Below are 20,866 nucleotides of genomic sequence, written 5' to 3' on the forward strand. Positions count from 1 at the left end.
ACAGCCCCATGTCATAATGACAGCCATGAAGTCCTGAGTCCACCTCAAAGCCAGTTGTCTCAGCATGGATGTTGATGTCTCACAAAACCAGGAGTCTGGGAGTCCTCAACATAGCCTTCAAGACCAGCTCTGTCAGCTCACGTATGTAGCAAGGCAAGTGGTGAACCATCAGAATCCCTGACCTTCTGCCCTGATCTGCACCAAGTACCAGGTGGGCACAGCTAGGTCAGACCAATTCCACCCAGCTCATGCACCCAGGTCTCAGAGATGCAGACCAGATTGGCCTCCTCATACACAATCAGATAAACAATGTCTTATTCAGAGCTGACCTATCATTCAGCAGCAACAACCACAGACCTGAGGGTTGCCTGATACGACAACCACAATTCCCCAGGTTGGAGGAGGAGCTGGCACACAGCAGTCACTGCCTTCCTGTGCTGTATGCCTCTTACCTGGCCTGCCCCACCTGTCACACCATACCTCTCCTTACTTTGAACTATTGCAATTTCATGCCCTATTATCCCCAGCTTCTCTCCTCCCAGACAAATCTCTCCTTCCTCAGTAAAAACAACAACAATCCACACAAACGAAAAACAGTTAACCCGCCAACAATACCCAGCTCTACCTCTCTTTCAAATCAGAACCAGTGAAGGCGGTGAAGGTCCTGTGTGAGTGCCTGGAGGCGGTTGGAGGATGGATGGCGGCTAATGGATTGAAGTTGAATCCTGACAAGACAAAAGTACTGTTTTTGGGGGACAGTGGGTGGGCTGGTGTGGAGGACTCCCTGGTCCTGAATAGGGTAACTGTGCCCCTGAAGGACCAGGTGCACAGCCTGGGAGTCATTTTGGACTCACAACTGTCCATGGAGGCGCAGGTCAATTCTGGATCCAGGGCAACTGTCTTCCAACTCCACCTGGTACACAGGCTGAGACCCTACTTGCCCGCGGACTGTCTCGCCAGAGTGGTGCATGCTCTAGTTATCTCCCGCTTGGACTACTGCAATGCACTCTACGTGGGGCTACCTTTGAGGGTGACTCGGGAACTACAACTAATCCAGAATGCAGCAGCTAGACTGGTGACTGGGGGCGGCCGCCAAGACCACATAACACCGGTCTTGAAACACCTACACTGGCTCCCAGTACGTTTCCGAGCACAATTCAAAGTGCTGGTGTTGACCTTTAAAGCCCTAAACGGCCTCGGCCCAGTATACCTGAAGGAGCGTCTCCACCCCCATCGTTCTGCCCGGACGCTGAGGTCCAGCGCCGAGGGCCTTCTGGCGGTTCCCTCATTGCGAGAAGCAAAGCTACAGGGAACCAGGCAGAGGGCCTTCTCAACCTAAGATTGTGAAGCTGGAGTCAGTCAGGGCCCCATCCTTCAGTCAGATGGGAAAAGGCATGCAAGACAAGAAGGAGTTCCCTCAGGACTCATAGCCAAGATGGTCTCCAACCTCTTCCCAGAAGTATAGTTTCCCAGCTTCCATTATAGTACCCTTTTTCAGCTCTCTACTTGTAAGCTGGTTTCATTATACTGTCATACTTCAGGATAAATATGCTTTAGGTTGAGCGCTTTCAGGTTTCACTCCGCGGCGACCCAGAAGTAATGGAGCGTGTTACTTTACTTGCGCATGGGCAGACGGTCAAAATGTTGTCACGCGCATGCGTGGAAGTGGCGAAACGCGACCCATGCACGCGCAGACGCGCTGTCGCGTCTTACATTCTGTTCAGGATGCGAATGGGGCTCCAGAACAGATCCTGTTCGCATCCCGAGGTACCACTGTAGATGTCAAAACCACTGTTGTTAACAGTCAGAATCTTGATCTCTTCAAGTCAGACCTTTGCACAAACAAGTCCCATTAAATACAGTGGGGTTTACTTCCTGGCTGTCATATTTCACCAACAGTGCCCATGTAGAAAATGGGTTAATTTATTGTTAAATCAATATGCTTCCTAAGGGAATCTTCCAAATCATTTACAGATAATGGCTGCGCACCTTCAATCAGAGATACTGCACACAAACTGAATTGACGTTATTGATTTCAGAAGTCCTCCTCCAAATTTACTGAGAGACAGATTTGACCCTATTGCTCAGAAACTGCTTATGCTGGAGATTAATGCTTAATACCCCTCGATTGGATGTTACTTTTTGCATATGCTTCAATGATCTGTTCCCTGGTTGTATTAGACTATAAAACCCACTGTATCTGAGCATTAAAAAGGAAATACCAAGGCAACTATGGTACATCTGAAAGATTTTATATTAAATAAAACACTGTCTCCAGGTTTTGTTAGTAGAAAACCTTGTTTGTAGTCACCAACCTGATACCCACTAAAAGGAAGCACAAAGTAGGTTATTTGATACTGTTTAGAATCATCTGTCTAGTGTCAGTAGTTGATCCAATAGCAAAAATGATTTTGCTTACACGTGTCTCCCCTGATGGCACTATATATCTCAAACTTCTGTTCCCATCTATTGCCTTGCTTTCCCATTCCCAAACTACATATTTGTCCGATGGCCAGGTATATTCCAATCACTTCTCTTTTTCATTAGATTCTGGTGAACCCATGTAGATCCAAAAATGAGAGATAGACTGGATGGGAGCCAACAAACTACAGCTCAGGTGCGCAGAAATAATTGTAGAAGGCATGCCTGTTCTGGGAGGTATCAACCAGAAATTCAGATCTGTAAAATCCTTTCCCCTATTTAGAGCCTAATGTAATACCATGTCATAAAAGCTCGTTCCTGATTCTGCTAATTGTATACATTGGTCCTGTCACTGAAGTTTCCTTTATATCCAAGAAATTCACCACATGCTGTTTTGCACCACTGTGTAAAATCCTGTTCTAGCTAACCATGTAGATCTAAATATCAACCAATGGAAAATTACACTTCATGTAGCTAATGGTGGACTGTAGTCCAAAAGGGGAAGGGCACGATAAATCTGTTAGTCTTCAAGGGAGCCCTTTATAATAACAGCCAACCCTTTGAAATAATAATGAAAAACACAAATCAGCTCTCAGTGCCCCCCTTCACCATTATCCAACTGCAAGCAGTGATTTTCCACTGCTGTGGTGCATGATTAAATGTAAAGAATCCATTCAACACACTATACACCATTTCAGTCTCTCCACAGGGCACGGAAAATCCCACCCCATTTGTTGTCTTGATACAGATATGAAATAGTAGGTATCTTCAACAATTGTATCTTCTTTGTGCAGACAGGGAAGTTCAGTGGAGTCCCATGACTGAAACTACTAGAGCTTTGAAGTTACTGAATTCTACGCTTACCTGAAACATTCTAGCTTTAATTACTTTGGAACTCATTGAAATTAGTTTGTGCAGTTGACACATAAAGAAACCATAGAATTTTGCAGGGTGGTGAACTTGCTGCTTTTTTCATCTGTCTCACTGCTAACAGTACACTCAATAAACAGCTTGGTGGCCCTTCAGCTCAATGCCCAAGGCTAGCACCCAGCTCTGCTACTACTGTTTCCTTCTCTCACTGTTCTGATGCAGAAATACCGTGAATTATCCATCCTTCCTAACAGTATATATAATACATAATATCAGTCTCCACCCCCATTGTTCTGCCTGGATACTGAGGTCCAGCGCCAAGAGCCTTCTGGCAGTTCCCTCACTGTGAGAAGTGAGGTTACAGGGAACCAGTCAGAGGGCCTTCTCGGTAGTGGCGCCCGCCCTGTGGAACTCCCTCCCATCAGATGTCAAAGAGATAAACAACTACCTGACATTTAGAAGACATCTGAAGGCAGCCCTGTTTAGGGAAGTTTTTAATGTTTGACATTTCAATGTATTTTTAATCTTTGTTGGAAGTCGCCCAGAGTGGCTGGGGAAACCCAGCCAGATGGGTGGGGTACAAATAATAAATTATTATTATTATAATTCACATTTCAGAAAAAATCCAATTGCTTAGTAAGTGTGAACACTGTTGAATTTAGCAACTGTCATTTCCTTAGCAGCAGCAATTATTAAACATTAATTGCATTTAAACTGCATCACTTTAAATTAAGATGTGTCTTTCTGAGTTTAAGTCCCTATAAAAATTCTGGCATTGGTTTTAAGTAAGCTTTTCTCCCCCTCTTTAAAAACCACTTTATTTTCTTTTTGGATTCAATTGATAGCCATGTGAATGGCTACTAGTGCAATTCAAAGTGCTGGTTATGACCTATAAATTTTCGTTCAATTTTTCATTTCACTTTTAATTTGTATACTGCCTTTCTATATTACTATACACAAGGTGATTTACAAGCTGAAGAAACAGCAACACATACAACAAAGATCACACACCTTATAACAATCTGCATTCATTTTGGCTCAGGTCAAGTTATCTGAAGGACCATATTCCCTCATATGAACCTGCTTAGGCTTTGAGATATTTGGGGAAGGTCCTTCTCTCGGTCCTGCCAGCCTCACTGGCACACTTGGTAGGGACATGGGAGAGGGCCTTCTGAGTGGCTGCTCCCAGACTTTGAAACTCGCTTCCTAGAGAAGCTAGACTGGGTCCCTCCTTGTTGTCCTTCCGTTGGCAGGTGAAGACCTTATCTGTAAGGCACCTTGAGTCCCAGTCAGAAAAAAAAGCAGGACAATAAACAAATAAATACATAAAGTGAGTGATGGTAAAGAATGGATCTGTGGCTCACAGAGATTTGTGCAACTTGAGATAAATTAATATCAATTCATCACTACAACTCCAGCAGCCAGTGATTGTATTCACATGTAACATTAAGCAATGGTTTGGAGATATAAGGGTGAGCTTCTAGAAGCTCAAGAGAAGCCTCTGTCTGTCATGTCCCCTCCTTCCCTCTTCTCCTTTCACACAGCTGGGAGGATTCCTGCTGCGTTTAGTTTCACTTTTAATGAATATTGGCTTAGCATTACATATGAACCAGGTAACCTGGTTTAGAACAAAGCATTTATTTTTGATTACTAAAGAAACCAACTTCAAACAATAGATTCTGAAGTCGGCTGGCATAACTATCATTTGTTTTAAAGCATGGTCTATTGTTATGTGGAAACCACATCAATAAATTGCACAGGATGAAGACCTCACTTCACAACAGAAGCAGGCAGCATGGTAGGGTGCTGCTCCTCACCGGACCTCCAGCTGATCATGTTACTACTGCTTACCAGGAGGTAGAGGGGGATGGGTGAAGCAGTCCTGAGACTGGAGCAGTGCAAATATACTGGTAAGCCAATCTAGTCCTCCCAACTGCAAGTGCAATGGCACCATGCCTGACTTGTGCTACCTCACCCCTTCTTCTTCATCGTCTGGTAAGCAGCAGCAACACGATGACAGCCAAGTGAGCAGTGCTGCCTCATCACACCAACCGATTTCAAAACTCTGTCTGAGGAAAATCCTTGTTCCAAGAAAAGTATCTGGCATCATTCCCAGTACATGGATTTAGAAGAAGACAAAACTAACTTTTTCTTTTTTCAGCTCACACAAATTTGGTTTTCTTAGGACATTGAGTTGTTCATAAAAAAATATCAGAGTATTGTTTGCAGTTCATGGGCTATTAACCTCACTGTTCACAATGTTTTCGTTTGTACCCAGACAGCTGTGTTTGCAGATATGTGTATCTGCAAACTGAGGCTATCACCTCATGCATCTTGTCCATGAAAGCTTCTCTCACAATAAAGCTGTTTTTAAAGTTCCACAAGATGACTTCTGTGGAATTGTACAAAGAAAGGTACCTCTTTAGAACTAATCTAACATTATCTCAAATAACTCTCTGCTACTTTCTGCTAGCTTGATTCTTAATGTCATAATTATTATTTTTGAAGAGTTGTGGCTGATTCAAGAATACTTTGTATAATAATTTCTAATCTTATGGTTATGACTCATCAGAGCTGTACATAAATACTCAGAATAACCCTAAGGCTTTTTTCTCTACAGTAGGAGCAGAAAACAATCATTATTATTTTCAGAAAAAACATGGTATAATTTTAAAGAAACCATCATACTATATTTTCCGCCCTGGTACACTTCTGTCATAGTCAGCACTTCTATGTGATAAGCCATGTGGTTCAATAGGGAGCCATTTGACATCTGATCTTGATCCATATGGAGAAGAAGTACTTGTAGCAATAGAATGGATTTCATGAAAAGCTACAATGACCCTGAACCAAAAACAAAACATTAATCATCACCCGTTTGTCTGTTCTACAGAACTGGATTAATATATATGATACTCACAAAGAACTTCACATTTTATTAGGCTTATGAAACAAAGACTAATTTGCCAGGGGCAAATTAGAAAGAAAATATAAGCTTCATTAAGGGAGATTAATTCAGAATAGACAAGCAGCAGTGCTGGAAACCTCTCAAAGTAGAGAATGAATTACTGTGTTGTCAGCAATAAGCCAGCTGTCAGATCTCCATCATCCAAGTCAGTAAACAAATGAAAACATACATAAGGGCTTCCATCAGCTAGCTGACAGTGATGTCTGAGGCATGTCTTAACACACCTTAAATCCCTAAAGTTAGCATATGCAAATCCATAGAGAGTTGCTTAACATTCACATTCCTAAGCAAGGATATATTTAAAACCACCGCAAGGGAGGGGTAAAACGCCTTATTACCATAGAATCATCAGTGCACAGGGTTTATTACAGAGTAACATAAAGACCATGAAAGCTGATTCGTATAGTCAAATTTACAACCTAAGTGGGAGAAATATCAGAGGGAGAGACAAAGGATATAAGAGAAATGAATTGCCATGACTAGAATTACACTCCCTTTGGTTTCATGTAAGGCTGCCTCATGGGATGAACATGGAACATTTTTCTGTAAGTGAAGCATTATTGGCCTCTGGACTGGCCCTGCCCATCCAGGCAGACCGCTGGCCCCTCAAGAACAGGAAGGGGGTGGGTTGTAGCTCAATGGTACAACACATGCTTCCAGGCAAGGTTGGGAAAGATCTGAAACCCTGGACACAACCTACTTCCAATCAGTGCTGAACTAGATAGGCAAATTGTCTGACTTAGTATAAGGTTCCTTTCTACGTTTCTATGTAGGGGCAATAAATGGCTCCCTTATGGACTGGGACCTTTCCTAACAAGTTCTTACTCGGACTAACGCATCCCAGTGTGTTCCTCGGTGCTGAGCCTTGACGATGTGTAAAACAGGCTTTCTTTTTGTTTACAGTGATAATGCGTGCGATCTTTTGTTGTCATTTGTCCATGTTTTCCTAACTCTACAAATGACAATATCCTGGAGGAAATGTTGGAGAAAGATGCCTGCAACATCTATAGCTCTGTTGCTTCTTGAAGCCATAATCTAAAGTGCATAGAGATATACTAAAAAAAAACCAGGTGCCAACATGATCCTTTTGATCTTCATAAAATGGCATCCTTCCACTGTTGCTCTTTGAATGACACCTATAACTACCTTCAGGAGATGGCTTTCCTATTAGAGTGAGGCATCTGCCTCAGTGGATGCTGAGGAGCAGCAGCAAAGTGTTGGAGGACAGACTATGTGGACTGCCATTTGCCTCCTAGAACTGTTGACCTTAGGTGCAATGAAGGATACCGTCCTGCCACCAGTTTTGAAGTTTGATTCAGCTGCCAGTCCAGTTAGTTTCTTAATATGAAAGGAGTGCCATCTTCTCCTTCATTTCAGGCCACAAAATGCCTTGGGTTGGACCCTGCCTACCTCTGCAGCACATGCTGATCATCTCATTGGTTTGGCCCTTCCTCCTCCGATGCTTCTGGTGAGTTGTGTGCCAATTGCTTGTCGGTTCATTTATGTTATTATACAAACATCTTCTGTATAATTAAGGGTTGTTTCTAATTCTGCCATTCTGCTTGTGGAATAGATTTGTGAGTGCGCAACAGAACTTCTGCTCCACGCGGCTCCTGCAGGCTTTTCTACAAGGAGGGAGAAGGGACTGACTGGCCGCATCAGTCCCTTCTCCCTCCTGGGGAAAAGCCCGCAAGAGCTGCACGGAGCTTGTGTGTGGCTCTTGGGGGCTTTTCCTGCCTTCCTCCCCCCTGCATTCGCTCCATAAGATGCACACACATTTCCCCTTACTTTTTAGGAGGGAAAAAGTGAGTCTTATGGAGCGAAAAATATGGTAATATCGAAATTTGGATTTTGAATTGTGTTTTTTAAAAAATGTATGTTTATATTTTTAAAAAATCAAATGATAAAAATTATAAAAAAGAATGTGATGTTCTGTCTCTGCAATTTGTGTATGATAAAAAAAGTATACAAACCTATTTTTGCACCTGCATGGTTGGCATGACTAAGCATCCAATCCTGGGAGTATCCACTATATTTGTGCATACTCAGAGGTTGCTAACTTTCATCCTTTGGTTATCCCAGGCCTATCTAATCAGTTTGTAAGCAAAACAGATTAAAAAATGGTCAGTCAGAGAATGATGCTTTGTGATAAATGATCCTGTGGGCACATGGACAGAAAAGGAATGTTGCACCAAAAAATAAATAAATGAAAGTTCCCCAGGTGCACTTCAGAAGCATGTATGTGCTAAAAAAAATGGCAATGATTTGAAAGCTTGGAATATAGGAGACCTATTTGGTTCCAATTTTTCATTCATAAATCTCACTCAGTTCCGAATTGCAGTGGGGCCATGCCTCTCATCATTAATTTAGATTCTTCCGAAGATAATTACCTCATGTTAAATTATACTCACTGTAATTGTCTGAGCAAAATTGGTAATTGGGAAACTTGCTATACTGTAATTGTAATGCATCTCCCAAGGTATGTTAAAAGTATGCTTTAAGCTGTCACAAACAAGCAACACCTTTTCTTACCTTTCAATCTCTTTGATGTTTACATACCTGCTAGAACTTATGCAAATCTCTGTTTAAAGACACACATCCTGGCAACACCCCCGAAAGCTGTTATTAGTTTTAAGCATCGATTTAGAAAATGACTTAAGACTTATTAATATGCTCAGTATTACACAAATAGTTCATGGCAGCAAAAGGAGTTAAGTTTAGTGATGTAATTTTGGGGAAAGAGATCTAGCTTTCAAGCTTTCACTGGTTTTGATCATATCCCTCTCTCTATTTAAGTCACTGTTTTTAGGCCAGCTAATCAAAAGTAGCAAATGTTTGAATGTGAAAAAAATGTCAAAAAGACAATAAGTATTGTGGGGTGTAATGAATATACTCAATTATTTTAGATAGAGCTTTGACCAAAAATCCACATCAACTATTGGCTGTAAACAAAAAGTTATCAGTTTTTCATCTTTTAACAGTCCTGTTGTCTGCCAAAAAAGTTGAATGGTACAAGGACAGAAGTAGTCAGTGGGGGCTTCCTGTAATTGAATGGATAAGCAGAAATGGGATGCAGTCAGCATTTCCAAGCTATAGAACGTGTAATTCAGCAGGCAATACTATGTAACTTCTGCAATGTGCCTCTAGCACTACTACTTGCCTGCATTTTGTTTCTTTTAATCATTTAAAAATATTTTTGTTTTGCAATTTTAGTATTTATAATTTGTTAGATGTTTTGAATATTTTACATGGAAAAGAGTGATGGAGTAGCAAATATCAAAAGCTATCCCAGAAACATTACACCAGCAGGTACAAGGAAACATATAACCAGGAAACATATCATCTGGCAGAACAGAAATATTTTTAATTTATGTCCAAAAGTGGCCAAATAAAATGTCGTTCATATTTTGTAGGGGCGGGGGCTAGTAACAAAATCATCCAAACAAACTCGAATTATTCATAGGGGGTACTACTGGTGGACCGACATTTGGGGGGGCTGAAAATTGAACTGTTATGAGGCGCCCTTCGCAACCAGCAATGAGTTCTGGGTAACCACTGTTATCTTCTTCAATGGAATTGTTCCATGACGGATCACCACACCTTTACAACATCTGTGCCACTGAATCTCAAACTATGATATTGTTGAAATCTATACAACAAAAAATTGATCAATTTCAATTGTGCAACTAAAATTGGGTCTACTAGACCCAATTTTGAATCTTAAGCTTCATTAGTTTCATAGTAGATATGCCCCCCCGGGGGGGGAGGGTACTTGACTACCAACAAACTGATAAGTGAGAATAAATGAGATCACATAACTACCTACAAAACAAAACCTCTCTCCCTCTCCCCAGGCAGCAGCCTAAAATTCTCCAATATAGGTAAGGAAGGAGATGAAGGAATAAATAAAATCACATTTGGCATCCCCACTCCAAAAACAGAATCTGTGAACAATACCCAGTATCAGAGACAGCAGTGATTCCTTTTTTTAGTACTTTTTTAAAAAAACAACAACCCTCTGCCGATTACAGTTGTGTAATTACTCTCTGCAGCTCCCTGTTCCTGTAACAGAGTTCGTGGTACAGTTCTGCTTCTGAACAGTGTGTGAATTGAGCATGTCAAAGTTCATTTTGATAAGGGGGAGGAAGGGGGGTGCGGTCGGCTGTCATCCCTGAGGGGGGTGACATCGCCGCCCCGCCCCCCTGGGACGTTCTCCCTGTCCCTGCAGGTGGCTAGCCCCGCCCCCGGGTGCACAGCATGTGTGGCGCTCCAGGTGCCGGAGCAGCTAGCTCCGCCTCTGCTTACATCACACACAAAAAATGTCAAAAATTAAATTAAAAACATGAGAAAACCATGGCATTTGTTGTCCTGGTAGCTGAATCCAGTGCATACTCTTTCCACTTGATGGTTATGCCAGGTTGTCTGTGGATGTTGCATTAATGCTACTGGACTCGGTTAACTTTGGGCTCCTTCCCACTCTATGATGAACATGAGCAACTTAAAATGCAGCTAGGTCATTCTTTTTCTCAGTTCAGATCGAACCTGCTTTGGGGCGAAATGCGTCAAAATACAGTATTTCATAAAGAACCCAACAGGATATATATGGATTGTGCGGCCGACCTCGTGTGTAAACTGCTTCCCAAACCAGTGTTGGGAACACTGTGGGTGCAGAGAAAACAGGACTGTGTACACAGCCCAGGTAAATGATTATCTTGATTAACCAGGTAAATGATTATGTTAATAGAATTAAGCAATTATAACTACCAATGTTTCCAGAACACTTTAGTAACGATTGGGGGAAATTTATAGTATAAATCAGAGTCCGTATCAAATCCTATTTTCAGTGTCACTAGAAACATATTATGCAAACAAGTCTTTAGCATTCTGAATTTCAGTATGAGGCAGTAGTTTCGCTAGATAGTAGTATTTTGGAAGGCAATGACGTAGGTGTCTGTTCTTTTTTTGGCTTGATCAGCTTTATCACATGCCATTTATGGAGCTTTCCCGGAATTCCTCTGAAGGTTCTTTCTGAAAGCGTGTGGTGATACTCGTCAAGAACAGTTTGGGAAATGACTCAAAAGCGGCACACAACTGATGCCTTGTTCTAGCAACAATGTTGGGACACACTTCGGAATCTCTCCAGTATTCTGCCTTGATGACTTGCTTAATTCCAGTTATTTAGTATGTGAGACGTGTATGACAAATACGTCATGGACAAAGTTCATTTTGCTAATTGTTTGTCCTTTGACCAAACCACACACACAAGTGAAACTGCAAATCATTTGGCAGCGTCAGGTTTCTCTTTTATGGTATGTTTTCTTTGGATTTAGGTTTCCTGGTGGAATAAGAAGTACAGCTACACCTTCCTTCTAGAGTCTGTAATAAATCCTTTGTCCCTTTGCTTTCATTCTTCCTGGGTTCTTTTTCAGCTATTGTTTGGCTAGCTAATTGACCAGACTAATTTCAATTTTTTTTGTGGGAAATGAGATCCCTCAATGCCAATCTTTGATACAAATGATGTATTTTAAGAACGTATGTTGTGTATGTGATCATAACACTAGATTTCCCTTCCTTTACCTTGCACCATCCAGATGTTTTGGGCTCCCATAAGTTGTGTTGCCTGAGTGTGATGGAAGTTGGGAGTCCAAAACATCTGTATTGGGCTGGGTTGGAGAAGGCTGCTGTAGATAGAACAAAACAGGGTCAGAGTTCCAGAATACAGTGGTGGGTTACAAACACCTCAGGTTACAAACACTTCAGGTTACAGACTCCGCTAACCCGGAAGTAGTACCTCGAGTTAAGAACGTTACCTCAGGATGAGAACAGAAATTGCGCGCCAGCGTGGCGGCAGCGGGAGGCCCCATTAGCTAAAGTGGTGCTTCAGGTTAAGAACAATTTCAGGTTAAGAATGGACCTCTGGAACGAATTAAGTTTGTAACCAGAGGTACCACTGTACCAGGTACTGTATTTTTATTTTTTTTATGTGTGCAAGGCCTCTAAGTAACCTTTGTGCATACTCAAAAATCCAACATTTACCGGTTGGTGGAATGACGAAACGGAAGGGGTGGGACTATAGGCACATAACTGTTCTCAATCTGAACACTTCATGTCATTGGCATGATGGGGAAAAGTGCAAACACTCTCTAAAAAACAGTAACATGTGATTGGTATGTGGATAGTCCTCTATAATTTCATTATAGGTTTTCATTTTACAAAAACATCATTAAATATAGCACCTATAGCACTATAAATGGAAGGGTCCATGGTGACAGCACTAGAAGAATAGGGAAGAAAAGAGCAAAGTCAGTTCTGAAGAGGTTTGATGCTGGACCTGACAGGGAACATATACACGCTCTAGTGAGAGGCAAAGGATAAACAACTGCTTGGATCCATTCTGATTTGGATACTATAGTTGATATACATTTGGTGGATGTAACTTTGGCCTCTGCTTGGGCATGTTTAATGGATACTTTTCAATTTGTACAGCCTAAAGATGTGCATAAGGTCCTTGGTAATGCGAGAGCTACCTTCCTGGCTCATCGAAAGGGCCAGTGGAGGTGTCGCTGAGTGGGTGAAGGGGGTGGTCAATGACTCCTTACAACAAGGCAGGGCTCTGGTGAGCCCAAAAGCGGCAGTTCTGTAATAGGGGCTGGGAACCCTTAACTGGGTGCTCTTAGTACTCATACCAGTCTATATTTCCTAGGAGGAATTTAAGAAGCCCTTGCAGTTAAACTGATAGAGTTCTTTACAGTAGACATACTCAATGTGGGAACCAGGACATATTTGGAAGTAACTGCTAAGAGAAGTATTCTGCTTCCTCACCTATTCTACTTTGCAGAATGGTCTCTTCCATTGTTCCAAAAGCAAAATATTTGCATAAGCCAGGGTTCCCTAATGTGGTGCTCTTGCATACCCTCCAACATTTCTCCAATGCAAAAAGGGACATCCTAAGGAAAAGTGGCACATTCCAGGACCAAATCAGAAACCAGGATGGCTTCTCTAAATCAGGGACCTACCTGGAAAATAGGGACACTTGGAGGGTCTGCTCTTGAGGTTTTTGCCTGGTTCCTACAAAGCTCCTGAGCCCCCCACCCACTCACTGCCCCCTAAGCATAAGATGGTGAAGGTCATTATCTTCCTCTCCCTTGAGAAGCACATAGAGCTGAAGCAGGAAACGGGAAGACTGATACCTTTTCCCACTTCATTTTTCAATTCTGTTTGCTTTCCAAGGCTCAGATTAGTTCTTCTGGAGTGCACTTTTATCAAGATTGCCTGGAAAAGCAAAGTACTGTATAATTGTGTATTTGCATTGGGGGCTGACCTAGTGATGGAGGAGAGAAGTGACCAGAGAGGATGGTGCCCACAGCACTTGCTCAAAAATCGAAATCTGCCCATGGGCCTAAAAAAGGTTAGCCACCGCTGGTAAACTTTCAAATTGTGTTGTGCTCTTTAAAACCCCTGTTTTAGATTTAATGCAGGGAAACAGGGGACCTTCAAAGAAGGACATTCCTTAAATAAACCAATCTGAATATTTAAGAAGGAATCCTTATTGCTCAGCATCTCTGTGACTACTTAAAACAATTGAGCTGGCATCCATGTTGACTCAAATGCAAATGGTCCCTGCAGGCTATTTCAGTTAAAGAGCTGCTTGTTTTATTCAATTGCACTTTGGATTTTTATTTAGTTCCTCCCTAGGGGATACTGGGTTGATGTATGCTTGCTTTCTCAACTCATTATATTCAGCTATTATACATTCACTAATCCTTGTGTTTTAATTAGTAATTGCGGAACTTGGTGTAATTGATTTTTATTGTATTTTTCAAATCATTGTAACTCTTCTATTTCACATTTTTATTTTGTGAAAATGGTTTTGAAACTAGGTGGGGCCTGCTGACTTCTGACCCTAGAAACTCATCCACAGATAGCGTTCTTACACACAGGAGTTAGCATGTTTGCTGGCTGTCATAATCCACCAATGCTATGACAGTCCCAACACAGAAGAATCTGAAGAAGGGTATCTGAAGAAGGGTATCTGAAGAAGTGTGCATGCACACGGAAGCTTATACCAAGAACAAACTTAGTTGGTCCCTAGGGTGCTACTGGACATTTTTTTATTTTTTAAATATATTTCAGCCCCAACACAGTAAAACAGTATATTTTGTGGAGATTAGTCTAGCCTGATTGAGGCCTATTGCTCATGATGAACATTTTAAAACCAAGGAGTCTGACTGCATTTCTTCAATATATGGTTATTTTAATAGATATTGCTCTTATTGTGCCTGGTAATGAATAAATATCCAAAATAATGTGCAAATTGAATTGGTTTGGAAGAGTCATTCATTTATTTCATCACAAAGAGCTTTCTGATGACGAATGTCTTGAACACTCTTTCCAAATAAACTCTTCCACTAGTCATGAATTTTAGGGGCTGCTTATTTATATTTGTAAGAGCTTTGATTTCAGCTTCAAGGCCCACAATCATGTGCATTCATATTCTTTCTGTGTTTTTCTTGGAATTGTGGGAATTGAGTAGCCCTGAGCCACTTTTTTTCATTTTATCATTGAAGCATCACAGGGACAAAGCAAATGCGAAAGGCTTGGAGCAAATATCCTTCGACATATATTATCATTTTTTAGATTTTCCAAACAACCCTGTAGCATCTGATATGCCTTTGGTGTGGTTATGAGAATGGGTTTTTACATTAGATGTACAAGAAAAGTTGTGGGACTTTAGGACATACTATACAGTACAGCTTCTTGCTTAGGTTGGTAGAATTGGAGTAGTTTTACAAAAGCATTGTTGAATGTTTGTTGCTTGCTGCCACACAAAAAGGCACATGAGCAAAGCTAGCTTGTACAACTATTTTTATTGACTCAGGTCTTCATACTGCACTAGAAACAAACTGTCATTATCGACTGGAATTCTAAGACTAAGAAATCATAAAAATCATAGAAGAATAGACTACTTGCCGGAACAGTACTGTAGTCTACTTCTCTAACATAAGCCATGGCACACAGCAATAAGGAACCATATTGTGCTGGATTCTTCAGAGGCAGGACTAAAGAGCTGTTATCTTAACACATGCTTGTACAGTTTCCCAGCTGTGCTGCTATTATGAGGCAAGCCATTTTGAATCTGCATCCATTTCATTGTAAATTAACAACATGCTGCAGGAGATATGCTTGAGAAACCATCTCACACAATGCAAAACAATTCTGGAAAGTGTCCACAGTATTAAGTGAACACCCATAACATCGCACATTTGATCTTCTTATGTGAACTACAAAGCTAAACATATATAAGGCTTGTCATTTTGAGGCATCTTGGAAAATAATTGATAACACTATTACTGATGATTGTAAAATATTTGGGTGAAATTATTAATTTATTCATCATAATTTATAGGCTATTTAATAATATCTAAGTGCTTAACATAAAATAGCAAAAACATAAAATAGCAAAAATACTGTTTGTTAGAAAACAGAGAGGCATGCATGCCATTGTATTGGCTGGAGAAATCAGTATTCCCAACTCCAGTTTTCAGAGCAACTATGCTAAAGAGTGACTTTGCTTCATTCCTGATGCAATCAGGATTGTAGAGCCTTTCGTTTTAGATGGAGCAGAGGCTATGGGAGGAATCTGATAATTAGGTCTGACTTCCTGCCCTGAGGCATGATAACTTTGCCCAAAGAACTTGTTTTCCAAACTATTTTAGAATGTTTGTAGCTCTCTTCTGAATCTTTTCCACTATAGGCTCTATAGGTCAAAACCAGCACCTCAAATTGGGCCCAGAAAACAACCAGCAGCCAGTGCAGTCATGCTCAAACTGTTTTGTCCTGGCTGCCAAACTCTGCACAAGCCAGTTTCTGAACTGTCTTCGGAGACAGCCCCACACTCTTAATTCTGTCCTATCCTTTCATTTTAAAGATAAGTGTCTGTAACCTGGCTAGAATGAAAATTTAGCATAATGAAACTTTGCAGCTCAATGTTGGAAATAACAAGTTAAGCCGTAGCAAGTGCTTGGCAACCAAATAGTAGAAAGGATACATTCAGGTGTGTATGTTTGATTGGCTTTTGCTTACAGAGACTGAGAGCACCAGCTGAGAGCACGGAAGTATAGAATCATGAGTATTGTAGAGTTGGAAGGGATCTTGAGGGTTATCTAGTCCAACTCCCTGCAATAAAGGAATCCTGTCCTGAGTGGGCTCAAACCACCAACCTTCTGGTTAACAGCCAGATGCACTGAGCCATTGTGCCACAGGAGTCTTAAGGTTGGTGGATATGAGCTTTGAAAATCAAGCTGGAACAAGCAACCTGAAATTTTCTATTTTAATACCATATATGGAGACTCTGGGCCTACATAACTCATGTTCCCATGTTTGTGAAGTGATCAATACTGAGACCTTTTTTGATAGCTAGAAAACAGATTTTGGCAATGCCATTCTCGATCCTGTTGGGTAGGATTTTGCTCTCCAACCCATGTACCTACAAAAGGAATTCTTTCTCTGTTCCAGTTCAGAGAAGTCTATGTGGTGAACTCCCAAAGAGGAAATGTGTCTGCAGTACAGTGGACGCTTGGGTTGCGAATGTGATCCGTGCGGGATACACATTCGCAACCCGCAGAGTTCGCAACCCGCAGCGGCGCATCTGCGCAGGTTGCGATTCGGCACTTCTGCGCATGCACAAAGCGCGATTTAGCGCTTCTGCAAATGCGTGACCACCAAAACCCAGAAGTAACCCGTTCCGGTACTTCTGGGTTTCGGCAGTCCGCAACCCGAAAAAACACAACCTGAAGCGCCTGTAATCCGAGGTATGACTGTACTTCCTTCTCACACCTCACCCTTTTCCTATTTTTGCTTGCTACAAGGATTCCTGACCAAGATAATTGGTGTGACCATCACTCCATCCTTGCTCTGTGTGTGGGGGGGGGGGGAGGTGTTTAGGGTTAGTCTTCTTAGATAGGATAAATCTTTTCTACAATGTCTATTCCCCTTTTCATAAATATAACTTTGTGTTAGGGAAAGGATACCCTAGCTGTGTAAAACTTTGATTAGGAAATAAAACTTTTAAACTTTCATTTTTGGTCTGGTTATTTGCCCATATATTCCAATGTGAAGAAGGACCTCAGGCTGTTGTTATTTGTAAAGAAATCTACTGGGCTGTGTCTCAGACCTGATCACTTTGGCACATACAGCAAGGCTATTGTTTAATAAATTAGCAATCCAATTCTGGCCCCAAACCTGGATCCTAACAAGTAAACTGAAGAGTGGCATATATACTGTGATCTATTTTGAAACTCATTTGGGCCTTGAGAATTATGAAGGAAAGGAATGAAACATTTTTGCAGAATTGATGACACATCTATTTACCATTCGTTTTGAACTGTGGATTGGTTTCACTTCCTTATTACTAATCCACTAAAAATGATTCTTCCATGTGTCATTTCAGAAAATATAAAATTATTAGAATGCACAAAGAAACCAGCAATGAGCTATTTTAAATGTGGGATTCACAATTCAGTTTGTATAAAAAAATTATCTCCATTGCTTTCTCATTGCCTATCCTCAATAACTGCTTGAACAAAGGTTCACTGTAAAGGACTATGCAACCCTTTAAAAGGAACCTTATCTGTCAAAATAAGGTATTGTTTAACCTTGCAGTAGGCTTTCCAGAGTTAGCATAATACAGCAGACTGTCGAAACCTGCCCAACCTGTTTTAAATGTTTTGAAAGCAGTTTGCATAGCTTGCTCTTTAAATACACATGTTGTAAAGGGTTTCAGAAGGTGTTATTTCAGAAGACAGGTGCAGCAGCTTAAAGAACAAGGTGTCTTAGGCTATACAAACTTATCTGAAACTGCCATTGAACTTAATAGTATTTATTTCTGAGAAGATTTCTTAAGTAGACATGTATAAGATTGCACTTATAGTCTGTTCCTGATAAAGTAAAACAAGTGAAGTGACACTCTTGAAAGAAAATGGGTGATCACAAATTTTAAAAGTATGTGTGACATTTAGATATAGCTAAACAGTTTTATTATTCATATACCCACTTATCTAAGAATATGTACCATTGAACTCTGGTGCAAAAAACTACTCATTGTGGTTTATATGTTGTAACACAGGTTAACATTTAAATTCTATAAAACAATTACAAAAAAGAGAAAGGGTCCACATTTTTTTTTTAAAAAGCATAAAACATTTGTCTGCCCCGTAAAATAAAAGCCTACTGTAATAAAAAGGTTTTTATGTAGCTAGCAAAAAATAGGGAAGGAGAGGGGAGCCAACCACACTTTATGGGGCAAGGTGTTTCGCAATCTGGATGCAGTCGTAGAAAGGGCACTGTATTGTCCCTCCCACCAGCTGTACTTCCTCTCTAGCTCACAGTCCAATTCTAGCTTGTTTCCTTGGCCTGAGACTTTAAGTGAAACCTACTTCCTATTAGGGACGCGGGTGGCACTGTGGGTTAAACCACAGAGCCTAGGACTTGCCGATCAGAAGGTCGGCGGTTCGAATCCCCGTGACAGGGTGAGCTCCCATTGCTCGGTCCCAGCTCCTGCTAACCTAGCAGTTCAAAAGCATGTCTAAGTGCAAGTAGATAAATAGGTACCATTCCGGCGGGAAGGTAAACGGCGTTTCCGTGTGCTGCTCTGGTTCGCCAGAAGCGGCTTAATCATGCTGGCCACATGACCCGGAAGCTGTACGCCGGCTCCCTCAGCCAATAAAGCAAGATGAGCGCCGCAACCCCAGAGTCGGCCACGACTGGACCTAATGGTCAGGGGTCCCTTTACCTTTACCTACTTCCTATTAAGTGCGCATAGGTTTTCTTTGCCTTGTGGCCTACAGTCTCACTTCTGAAACTATGATCCACGGACTATTGACTTGTTTATTTCTGCTTCTTTCAGCCGCACTGTTTGACTGATATATGATCACTTCACTTTCTTACTACACCTTTGGCTTTTATGAAATTATGTAATTGGGGAGTCATTAATCTCACACTGAATTCTTGTAAAGTATTCATCAGATTCTAAAGATGTTTCATCATAATCAGACCTGAGCCAAGTATCATTTATTCTAACCACGTGATCCTTTCCTTGGAATAGACAAGTTGTGGTTTGCTTTCATGCCTATTCTTAGGTACGGAGTTTCGATAACTATAGTTCAACTGCAGAAACACTGTGGGGTTTATTTAATTAATGCTTGCTCCATGCTAATCACCACGGTGCCTTACTGTGTATATCAGGCATAGACAAACTCTGCCCCCCAGATGTTTTGAGACTACAACTCCCATCATCCCTAGCTAACAGGACTAGTGGTCAGAGATGATGGGAGTTGTAGTCCCAAAACATCTGGAGGGTCGAGTTTGCCTGTGCCTGGTGTGTAGTATTGCAGCCAATATTAATGGAGCTGTGTTCTCCTGAGAGATGCTGCTGCTTGTTTCTCTCTTTCTCCCCCCTTTCCTGGGAGAGTAAAGAAAGACTCTCCTCTTCAAAAGCCTAAAACTAAGTCATTCCATTTCTTCTTACCTCAGACTCTTACTTTCTTCTTTTGCTTTTTGGCAGTGCAGTGCTGGAAGGCACATCTCCCTCAATATGACAAGTACTTTTTCCTCCACAGGACATTCATACTTTCAGGGGATGGGGGCAGGATGGACACCTGTGTTTCCACTGCTGTTCCTCTCAACTGTATGACCAAGTATAAGCAACCTGTCTGTGAATCAGAAGTTCATCAAATCCCCCAAATATGTACCATGCAGATGTGCCTTTATCCACTCATGGCTTCCCATTAGGCATTAAAAACCATTCAGACACCTTTCTCTTCCAGTAGTGTTCATCATTTAGCCAGTCAAAAAAGAGAGCAGGAGAGCCAATGCCTGTATCACACACTTGAGAGTAAACTGAATAGACATGAGAGTAGACTGAGTAGAATACAGGTGAGTAATCAGACCACAGGCTCCGAACTTCATTTTATGCAACCCACAAAGCTCCTATACCTTCATTTCCCCATTTTCCTTACTTGTGTTTGTCCCTTGTTTTCTATGTAGAAGTTTGTTTTAAAATGTTTCCCCTTGTTGTATGGCTTTAGGAATAGAAGTTTTCTTTTTCTCCTTCAGCTGTGTGTGTGTGTGTGTGTGTGATATCGAAGTCAGAAAGGAATTACCTTCACTGACTTTCCAGAGCAATGGCTGTACTGGTTCGTCAGAGAACAGGGAAGCAATAGTATTTCCCCTTTTCTTGAACATGATGTATAAGTGACCATGATGGCTACAATAAGCAATTTAATAATGAACAATGATGTTGATGTTTAGGTTCACATAATTTTACAGATTTAAGCCCCCTAAAGATATCTTGTCTAAACCATTTTGTAAAGAAGAAAAGACTGCACTAAATTCAATTAGCTTTCATCTTTTTTCCATAAAGCCTCTTAATTTTAGCGACTTGCTGAGATACAAAGATCTCATTTCAAGCCAACAGGAATATCATTTCCCATTCACTCCTGGGAGCAGATCTGTGAAGTCTAAACACAAGAGTTTCAGTTTCCAAAATGCTGTATAGTATTACATAAAATTACTAGGTGGTGTTATGTTGCATAAACATGAAGACCACCA

General features: G+C 41.2%; 1 long non-coding RNA gene across 4 annotated transcripts; it reads left to right on the plus strand.

Moving 5' to 3' along the window:
• Positions 1-78: 78 nt before the first annotated feature.
• On the plus strand, positions 79-20,477 carry LOC308476623. Of its 4 annotated transcripts, none has more exons than XR_013986010.1 (5): positions 79-211; positions 2,548-2,617; positions 5,570-5,705; positions 7,637-7,727; positions 19,876-20,477. It is a non-coding gene; the product is annotated as an uncharacterized lncRNA (long non-coding RNA). The 4 variants fall into 4 exon arrangements; XR_013986011.1 differs by having other exon boundaries at positions 5,574-5,705; XR_013986012.1 differs by lacking the exon at positions 19,876-20,477 and adding an exon at positions 11,235-11,670.
• The last annotated feature ends 389 nt before the right edge of the window (positions 20,478-20,866 follow it).

The sequence above is a fragment of the Podarcis pityusensis genome (assembly GCF_964106645.2).
Source record: "Podarcis pityusensis genome assembly, chromosome: 4".
In the NCBI taxonomy this organism is placed as follows: Eukaryota; Metazoa; Chordata; class Lepidosauria; order Squamata; family Lacertidae; genus Podarcis; species Podarcis pityusensis.